The following is a 7,801-nucleotide window of genomic DNA, read 5'->3' on the forward strand; positions in this document are numbered from 1 at the left end:
GGACTTGGTGGCGTCCCTCCTCGCCGTCGCATACCGTTGATCAGGAATCAACTTCATCCAAGTGTTACTTGTGGCACCATTGATGTCTTATTCATTAGGGAGCACAAGCTGCATGACAAAGATTGCACAAAGTCATGTAAATTTCTTTTAGGACACACTTTTTGGTCACTTGCTTTGGGCACTAGGGGAGGTACATGCATTTTAATGTTGGACTTTTTTCTCCCCTTCGTAATTGCACACAGAGTTATTTTCCCCTCTAGAGCCCAATGGATTCTTCTTTTGATTGGGGGACATAAGGTTGGTTTCCTCAACCTCTACACCCCCAATAATACAGGGGATTGTGTCCTGTTCTTGAAGGAATCGCTCTTCTGAGCCCCCATTGCAAATTCGTGGGTCATTGGAGGAGACCTCAACATGGTGGAGTTGCCCTCGGATAAAAAAGGAGGCAAAGAGGGTGGTATCCACACCTTGGAAAAGGCAGCTTGGGATACATTCCTCTTCTGATTTAGTGGCAAAGATGCTTCATTTCATGATGCCTTTCACACTCATTCCACGGTCAATCCTGTTTTCCTGGTCGAACAGGAGGCCCTAGATACCTATCCATGCACGGATTGACTGTTTTTATGTTGATGATTGGGCCTTGGATAGAGGAGGATTAGTTTGCATTGCCTCTGGGGTTTCCACTTCGGATCACTTTTTGATGGTGCTAATGGTTTTCGAGCTGCACTTTAGAGGTTGGTCTGCCAGTATTAGGATTCTTGATGCCCTTTATGTAGAGGAGGACTCCACAGAGGCAGCTTTGCAGATCTGGGTCTCTCACTTGTAGGGTGGAGTGCCTACCCCATTACTTATGGTAAATGCACTCTCCGATATTACTGGCTTTTACCATTCTTAGACGAGAGATTGGTGTTCACCACTAGTACTTAGCAGCCTTGCAGAGGGAAGAGCAGAAGAGGCCACACAATGCTTGGATTCAGGAGCACCTTGCTACAGCAAGGGGGTCACCATCAGATTTTGATAGATCAGAGAGCAGAGTATGCCTTTCATGCATGAGAGTCCTTGATCCAGAAGGGAGGTAGAGTCAATAAGCAGTTCTTCTCTACTCATGGCCCCAGACCAAGTAGAGAGAGTGTTTCTCAACTCATTGACTCTCAGACGGAGTTTACAATCAAATCCAAATATCGTCATGCACATAGCTATAGATTTTTATGCCTCCCTTCTCTCAACAGATCCCGGTAGCGAGGTCAATGATGATGCCATATAGGTCATATGGTAGTGTATTACTATGCTGTGGTGAAACTAGATATGAGGCTTTCTCTTGATGCACCTTTCACCAACATAGATTTCAAGTTTGCACTTCTTACTCTTCACAAGGGGAAGTGCCTAGGTGCAGACGAACTCACACCTTCTTTCTTCTTGACCTTTTGGGATATGATTGGGGATCACATTACCTCAGCCTTGCAGGGTGTTTGGGACTCCGGTGAGATGCCTGACTCAATTACAGAGGCTCTCATACATCAAATCCCAAAGGAAGGGTGCAAAAATTTAGTGTCACAATGGAGACCTATCACTTTATTGGGCACTTGCTATAAAATCCTCGCAAAAGCGATTAGCTTGCATTTGCATCCCATACTTCTAGATCTTAGACATGATACGTAGATGGGATTTGTTCATGGCAGAAGCATTTTTGATAATATATTTTCTTTTTGGGAAGCTTCAGAGTGGGCCATGAAGTATTTTGTCCACTCTGCTCCTGGATTTTGAAAAATCATATGACAGGGTAGATTGGGGCTTCTTGGAGGGCACCCTTCATCATATTGGGTTTTTAGATGCATGGATCATAGGGGTTTCAATGTTGTACAAATCAGCCCACAGCCAGGTACTTATAGGAGGGGTCAAGGGAGTAGATTTTAGATCTCCAAATCAATCCGTCAGGGATGCCCTCTTGCCCCTTTTCTTTTCCTATTGTGGCTAAGGCGATGGCATTTTCCTCAGGTCTAGAGGTGATATTCTTGGGCTCAGATTACCACTTAGACAGGAGGAGAACCTAGTTGATTGTGAGCTAGCAAATGACACTACTATTTTCTTGGAGGCCTTCCCTTAGACTCTCACATATTTCAAGACAACCTTGGACTTGTTTTGTATGGCAACAGGTGCTCACATTAATTGGAACAAGTCCAATGGCTTTTGGGTCGGTGATGATGACTCTCCGGCCTGGGGGACTGATTTGGGCTTCACCTAAACTTAGAGGGGTGTGTCAGTCAGGTACTTAAGATGCCAGGTCGGTATGGTATCTCTTCTTTAAAGCGGTTTGCTCCGGTGTTGGAGAGTATTAGGAGGAAACTCCTTTTTTTGGAGTTCAACCAGGTTGGACCTCGCATTTAGAGTGGTGGTTGTCAACTAGGTTCTTTTGGCCACGGCTTGGTATGTTTGCTCTTGTTGGTGCAATTCTAGGGATTGCATCACTCAGCTCTCATAAAGCCTATAAGGAATTTTTTATGGAGTGGGCTAGATGGCACAACAAACACTATTGTCAGGGTGGTCCTTCGCATGCAGGACGGGGGTCTCAACATCATAGACCCAAATTTGCAATGCAAGGCCTTGCTTTGCAAGTTTGTGGTTAGAGGTTTTTTACCTGGGGATGAGCCTTGGAACCATTTCTTCATTCAGTGCATTCAGACATGCAGAGCCTCCTTAGGTGGAGATTAGATGGATTGCACCAGATGGAATTTCTCTTCAGCCTGTCTCAGATCTCCGTCCTCCCCACTTAGGGTTGCTATTCTGAAAGCTTGGTCAAGCCTCAGAATTACCTTTGTAGAGTTCCTCCCTCCTCTCTCAAAGAGATTGAGAGGCAGCCTATCAAAGTGGAATGATTGTATACTTGATGAGCATGGTAGGCAGCTTGGTTTGTCTCATTATATGTAGTGGTCCAAGTGGGAGAGAGGCCTAGCCACTTCGGTTGGTTCTTGGAAAGCCTTCAAAGGCTTCTAGAAGATTATCAACAACAATTGGTCAGTCATCTTAGAGGAAGTGCAGGGAGGATACTTCAGATAGAGTAGCCTTACCCAATGATTGGGTGGTTACAAATGACATACCCGTGTGTTGTTCACCTTGGATGGGGGATTTCTCGATGATAGGTATTCCTCTTCAGGTCATTTGGGACTCTAGAGAGTGGGAATGGATTGTTGCAGGGAACCAAGAGAGGAGTCTTCCTTTTCATACACGGTTAATAATGCCAGAAGGTTCCACATCAATTGTAGAGGTTGGAGACCTTCCATTGCCCCTCATTGGGAGGGTTATCAGGTGTCTGTAGACAGCTGATTTGTAGAAAGTCTTTTGGAGAAGGCTCTAGAAATCCCGAAGAAATAGAAAGGTTAATTTATTTTTTTGGCTTTCTATACATGGAGGGATTGCAGTGAACAGGTAGAGATCCAAGTTTGGAGCAGACTCCACTTGTCCAAGGTGCTCGTCTGTAGAGGAGTTGATTCATCATTGCTTATGGGACTGTAGACATGCGAGAGTCATTTGGATAGGGGCTGCCAGGATTCTCAACACTTTTATTCCCTCTCATTTCTTCATGACCTGGGGATCAGTGGCTTGGCTCTCTTTATCAAGACCCCAGATTTTTTATGAGTGGCAAGATACTTCCTAGGCCATCTCTTTTCGACAACACCTAGTTGAGCCTTGTTCTATGGAGGATGTGCCTATCTCACGACATAGACCAGTACATCCTGATGTGTATTCTACTTGGGGATACTGGCTAGTATTATTGCTTGGTAGATTTGGAGGGCTAGATGCGCAGAGGCCGTAGATGGATCATAGGTCCTATCTTGGCCAGCATTTGGGTTGATACCATTTATACTCTCATGGCCAGTTGGGTGAGTATGCAGGGGTCCTCTCGGGTAGACTCTGTAGGGTTATATTCCTTCTAGAATGGAGGGGGTCTCCCTTTTTCTCAGAGACTACATTAGGGTTGACATTTTTAGCCTCAACCATGGTTTCTCTCTAGCTCTTTTTGAGTTTCTTAACTCTTCTAGAGTTTTTTTTCTCATCCCCAACATGATGTATTTTTGCATCGAGCTTGCTCACGTAGGTTTTTTTCATACTTAATAGAAGTCTCTTTCATGAAAAAAAAAGGTACCGCCAAGATGTCATGTACTCCATATCTTAAAAACATTTTTACATGCATCTCTTAGTAAGTAAGTGAGCTTCTCCTTTGCACATGTACAATTGATAATGTAAAACTCCATGTCTTCCTTGTTACTTGTATTTGCATTAATGGAACTTGGACAAATGGAAACTAATAAAAAAGGATATCCTAAAGAAGCCTCTAAATAAGTTGGTGAATAGCCAAGGGAAGTGGGATATTTAGTTGAGCAATGAGATAAGAGTGACTACCCAAGGGAAGTGGGACATTTAGTTGAGCAATGAGATAAGAGTGGATTGTAGTTAAGGAGGCTCTAGAGTTGACTAATGCTAAAATTGTGACATTCTTAATAATTGTTGAAACTACAAATTCACCTTAACTAAAAGGAGGCTTCTTGTTGCTCGAGGGTTTTGTCTTCTCTCAAGCCTCCATGTCCTCTTTTCTTAATGGTAAAAAGAGGTAGATGATAATACTTTCATACATGCCCATAATGATTATTGTTAAAATACCAGCTTCTACCTTGAGGATCTCTAACAAGTAATCTTGATTTTTGTTGAAAGTTTTTTCGAAATGGAGTGGAGACTGTAACTATGCATTGTGAACATGATCTATTTCCATTAAAATAGGTAAAGAGGGAGGAACGGGTGGAATCTTGAGTAAAAATTTGGTCTCCCTCCCCCACGCTCTCCTCATATGGGGGCTTACAGATGGGAGGTGACCTTTCCAACAGGGGCTGCCTGGCCCACAGATAAGTACAGCAGCACAACGTAGGGGACAGGCCAGCTGCAGCTACTCTAGGCCGAATATAGGACCCAGAATAGGTCAGGCACATACAATAGGGATCTGCAGCTGAGATTAAATCCATTGAGAAGAATGCCACATGGGACTTGGTTGATGCGCCCATTGGGAGAAATGTGGTTGAATACACATTACCATTGCTATGATAGTATTTCTTATGAGATGGATGCATTTATAATATGTTTAAAATAACAAAGGTGAATGCACTTAGAACTAAATAAAATAGTTTGGAACAAGTACAAAATTTCAAGAAAGAAAGCTTATGTTTAAAATAACAAAGGTGAATGCACATAGAACTAAATAACATAGTTTGGAACAAGTACAAAATTTCAAGAAAGAAAGCTTATATTTATATTCCATGAACAAGATATAAGATTTTCATTGTGATTCCATAAGAAGATGTCTATCACTATTCATATGTGCATCCCAAATAGGAAACTTAGATACCACATATATATATTTTTAAAGAAGCATCCTTACCTCCTATAAGCCTAAGCACTCTTTGCACGTCCTTCCCATTTATAGTCACTTGCTTTTGTGGATGGTTGCTAAGTATCATCAAAGAGATCCTTGAATAGTTGCCCATAATGCTAGCAACATGTCATTTGTTATCCTCCAAGGTGCTTCCACGCTTCTTCATTAAAAAATAGCACCACTCTAACTTGTGTACTACCCTTGTAAAAAGCTAGCCTTTGGAATAAGGAGAGCCACAAAATTTTGACACTTGTGGATCCCCTTTACAGCCACTATGTCTGGCTCGAACTTTTTTCCCTCTTTGAATTAAGGGACGGTGGCCTGATCTTGAAGGACTCTAAAGAGCAGATTGGAGAAAGTATGCAGCACACCAAAGGCATTGGTTGCAAACCCACGAGGATGGATGTTCACAATAGAATTGATGAAATTGAATTAGAAACCAAAAGTCGAGCGAAGGACTCACACGATAGATTGTTGTAGGAGAGATCCATATTCTCCAAGACAAGGGAGCTAGAAAGATTGAGCACAATGCTTACGTTGAACGCCAATGCGAAAGTTCCGGGAAAGATCAAGGTAAAGAAAGTTGGTCCAGTGGTTGGAACCATCTTGGGACCGTCCCTCCATGTTATTGTCTCCCAAATACAAGACTCCAAAATATGTAAGGTTGTAAAATGCTGAATGTATTCGCTTAAGCGGTTATGAGTCATGCTAAGTTTGCCAAAGCTGTGCGATTGGCCAACGGTAATGGAGAACACGAGGCAATCTGCTATATTTGAGATTAAGAGTTCCCAAGTTTTGAAGCCTTCCAAGCTCATTCTGAACATCTCTAGGAGAAATCCGTCTGATCAAGCTCAAGCTATGTTAGAGCAGAATAGTTTCAGAGGGCACTTGGAATAGTTCCAGTCCAATGGTTGTCCCATAGGAAGGTTTCAGAGCTCGGAAGCAATGGTCCCGGGGAGTTTGTTTAAGTAAGGTTGGTCCATTAAGCAGTCGTGAGTGCCCTTTAGCATGACAGAATTGTAAAGCGGAGCTATTATCGTCTTTCCTTAGTCCTTTGCTGTTAGTAGTGAATGCCTGCAGGACGGGATGCCCGAGATGGAAGCCCTGCCCAGTAGCCCTTGCCTGCGAGCACTACACGCCCATACAAGCACCACTGAAAGGCTTATTCGCTCGTAGACCATCGCTTGGACGGTTTTCTGTTGCCTTATGACAGTCCTCTCTCCGGCCACTGCTTGCTCAATGTGGACGATACACGAGCGGCAAAGAGAGGCAAGAAGAGTAGGATCATTGCGCCTATGCCTACGGACAGCTAGCGCTACCTATGCCTAACGCAGAGCACCGAGCACATAGCCTGGCGCTGCAGCTGTGGCTCCACGTCTTGAGCCTGCAATCGACCAAACAGTTGAAGGCCTTCCTTACCATGCCCAGTCTGGGCACCACGAGGCATTCACAGTCTTCGGATTTCAACAATCGAGTGACACGAAACTTCCATTCATGACCTTCCGAGAATTTAGGCTCTTGTTCCTTTGGGGAGGTGAAGGCCCAAGCGAAACAAAGCGGGACGGAAATCCTCAGGCGTACACTGGGGAGGGGGTCGCAAAGGAACATTGAGTGTCAACGCTGCGGCAACGAAGATCATCTTTAATTCTCGAGCAAAGTAAAATTATACTTATATTTTATGCTGCCATCCCATTTCAACCATGTGGCTGTAGTTTAGTGGTAAGAATTCCACGTTGTGGCCGTGGAGACCTGGGCTCGAATCCCAGCAGCCACAAACTCTCTTTTTTGTTTTGCTTTTTGGCCATAGCTAGGTCTTAAGTGAAGGCGATTAAAGAAGCGAAAATAGCCAATTTTTATTTTAAAAAATTGCCAATTTTTATTTTAAAAAATTCTCCATTTTTGGCCTGCTGCTGTAGGAGCAAGTCTATGTAAAGGTTATGTTGAAGAAGCGAAAACTATTTTTTGTGTGATTTACAAATTTTTCGTTTCTTTTGTTCAATGGGTCGCTGCCACCCCACAAGCTTGCAACCCTTTGTTTGTTGCGCACGTGCGCCCACCTCATAGGCCATTCTTATATTTCCCCGACTTCCTTGCATGGACTGCCCTTTGTTATCTTGCTGCGTCGCGCATGCATTCGTTTTCGAGTTTCGCCTTTGACAGACCTTCTAAGAGGCTTCCTCATCATATCCAAGCTCGACTTTCATCTGGTACCACCTCTCGAATTTCTTCTGCATGCTCCTTTTCCTGTTCAACTCCTCTTGCATGCTCTATTTCGATGCAAATGTAGTGTCTTAAGCCCATGAGTGTAGTCTCGAGCAACGCCGTTGTTGTTACAACTCATGAACCTCGTCGTTAGCGTTGTTGTTGTCACTTCTGGTTTGG

General features: G+C 43.6%; 1 non-coding gene across 1 annotated transcript; it reads left to right on the plus strand.

Moving 5' to 3' along the window:
• Positions 1 to 7,121: 7,121 nt before the first annotated feature.
• TRNAH-GUG (transfer RNA histidin (anticodon GUG)) lies at positions 7,122 to 7,193 on the plus strand. Its single transcript has one exon. It is a non-coding gene; the product is annotated as a tRNA-His (tRNA).
• Positions 7,194 to 7,801: the final 608 nt, after the last annotated feature.

This window comes from Dipteris shenzhenensis, chromosome 26, assembly GCF_047967505.1.
Source record: "Dipteris shenzhenensis isolate YYH24624 ecotype China chromosome 26, Dip_SZ_1.0, whole genome shotgun sequence".
NCBI classification, from domain to species: Eukaryota; Viridiplantae; Streptophyta; class Polypodiopsida; order Gleicheniales; family Dipteridaceae; genus Dipteris; species Dipteris shenzhenensis.